Raw genomic sequence first — 2,785 nt, 5'->3', positions numbered from 1 at the left:
TATCAACTATTCCGCTGATCGGAGGATGTAGATACAAATGACCAAATCTATTTTTTGATTATTTATTTATATATCTAAATTATACCAATTTCATTATACCAAAATCACATCAGCCATTTAAATTGCTACAAGCATAAAGTACAGCCATGCCTGCAAATCTCTCAAAAGAAACCCATACAATAATTAATATACAGTTTCTAGCGACAACACCCAATAAATACCCCGTGAAAGTAAGATATCTAGATCAGAGTAGGATAACAAATATTTTTTCAATATTTCAAACGAAAATAAAAAACAAAAAAGTTGCTGAACAAAGTTGCTAAATAATTGCTTTCAAAAAACTTAAAGAATCATTTATTTGTAAAAATATCTGTCTTCAATCATATATATATGTACGTATATATATATAGTACAGAAATATTTTTCTACAAATATTAGTACTATACACTTCTGCTTCTATAAAAGCTGACTATCGATCTCATTACAGGTGAGAACAATTTTTTAGCAAAACCTACGTCAATCAGAAGATATATACGAGAGTAGTGGGTAATCAAATATTAGGGTTTCGATCAAAATGAAGATTGAAGTAGAAGTAACCTCCGAAGAGATCATCAAACCGTCGTCTCAAACCCCTCACCATCTTCGTCACTACACACTCTCTTATCTCGACCAAATATCTCCCAAAATGTACGGTCCCTTGATCTTGTTTTACAAGCTAAACAACAACCAAGCCGAGTCCGAAATCAGCAAGATATCGAGCCGAATCAAGAATTCTCTCTCCAAGGCCTTAGCCCTATAATATTACCCATTTGCCGGCCGGATCGTAACCGACCAGTTCGTCGACTGCAACGACGAGGGAATCCCTTTTTCCGAGGCCCGAGTCTTGAGCCCTAACAATCTCTCGGACGTAATGAAAAACCCTAACCCTAGCGAGCTCTCGAAGCTCATTCCCTTCGAAGTCAACAAGATGAACGAGTTTGCCGCCGGAGTCCGGCTCAACACATTCTCCGGCGGAGGCGTGGCCGTCGGAATATGCGTCTCTCACCTGGTGCTTGACCCGACCTTGTTAATTAAGAACACGATCACGTCGAAGATGTTCTCATTGATCACCTCGCTGGCGCTCGAAGCCATTAGGGAAAAATACGGTAGTCGGGTTTCTCGGGTCGAGGCATTGTCGGTTTTTGTCCTCTCTCGTCATCAGCGAGCCGGGACGGGAGAGATAGGGAAAACTCCTTTGGAAATCTCTCCCGCGACGCGTTCACGATCATCCGCGGAACCATCGCCGACGGTGGAGAAATCGCGAAGAGGATAAGAGAAGAGATAAGGAAAGTGGACAAGGAGTTTGTGGAGAAGATGAGGAAATCCGGAGAGGACCCGAATCTAAAGCGTGTGGTGGAAGAAATGAGGAGGGTAGAATTGGAAGGCGGCGAGTTCGTCGAGTATAGCTTCAACAGTGTTTGTAGATTTCCTCTTTACGACGCCGATTTTGGGTGAGGCGAGCCTGCGTGGGTCAGAGCGGCGGCGTTGAATTACGACAACGAAGTCAATTTTATGGACTCCAAGCACGGCGGTGGAATTGAGGCCTACGTGAGCTTGAAACCGGAAATTATGGCAAGGCTCGAAGATGACGCGGAGTTTCTTAAATATGCCAATTTTTTTTTATCATCAGACCAAGCATTTGATTTGAAGATTTGAAAAACATGGAAATTAGGCGTGTGGTGTGTTTTCCTTCTACATATCGTATTTCATTGTTATTTCCGTTTTATTATGAGTGTGTATGTGCAATCCTATGGTAATTTATCGGAATAATTTTATGTCGAAAATATTCCTAACAACTTCTTATCTCATTGACCAAATTAACCAAAATAAACAAATGACAAGTTACGAAAATAGAAATATCAGATTCAACAATAATATATGTCAAATTGACTAAAATAAACAAATGATGGATTACGAAAAAAGAAATATTATATTCAACAAAATTATGTGTCAAATTAAGCAAAATAAACAAATGACAAGTTACGAAAAAAGAGATTCCAGATTCAACAATAATAAATATCAAATTGACCAAAATAAATAAATGACAAATTATGGAAAAAAAATTCAAGGACAACGAACAAATATTCGAAGACCAAATTTTAGAAATCGAAATAATTAAGGATTAAAAAATCGAAATTCATACTAAGAAAACAAATCCAAATGTTATAGCACAAACTTATAAATTTATTATAATTATTAACGATCATTACCTAAAAAAAACACTCAGAGATTTATTAAAAATTGACAAAAACAATTTATCCCAATCTTTCTTATCGCTGATTGTAAGGTCCATGAACATAAAATGTTATCTTCAGCCTTTGTAGATCGTGAGAGATGATTGCGAGTGAATAAATTTGTGGTCGTTTTTATGGATAATTGCACCAGAATATGGAAACTCTTGGCCGTGTTTGGTTAGTAACTCAAAAATTTGAGTGAAAAAAATAGGAAAGGAAAATTGAATGGGCCGTTTGGTAATAATTTTCGGAAAATTTTTTTGAAAAATTTTGGGAAAGTTTTGAAAAATGGTAAAGGAAAATGGAAACAAGGGGGGAGTGTTTTCCGAAATTTTTTTCCTTTTTTTTCAGCGAGATCGAGCGAGAGAGAGAGAGAGAGAGAGAGAGAGAGAGAGAGAGAGAGAAAGAGACGCCGGAGAGTTGTCGTTGCTCGATTGCTCGTTCCCGGCGTCTTTCTCCTCGGCGGCGGTCACGGCGAGCTCGCGGCGGCGGCGTGTCGCTCGGTCTACGCG

The 2,785-nt window shown here is 38.5% G+C and overlaps 1 pseudogene; it reads left to right on the top strand.

Moving 5' to 3' along the window:
* The first annotated feature begins 574 nt into the window (after positions 1-574).
* On the top strand, positions 575-1,695 carry LOC149403492 (limonoid 1-O-acetyltransferse-like; annotated as a pseudogene).
* Positions 1,696-2,785: the final 1,090 nt, after the last annotated feature.

This window comes from Urtica dioica, chromosome 3 (assembly GCF_054948205.1).
Source record: "Urtica dioica subsp. dioica isolate 48M chromosome 3, U.dioica_male_clone48M_v1_H2, whole genome shotgun sequence".
NCBI lineage: Eukaryota > Viridiplantae > Streptophyta > Magnoliopsida > Rosales > Urticaceae > Urtica > Urtica dioica.
This window is presented reverse-complemented; position numbering and strand designations above follow the sequence as displayed.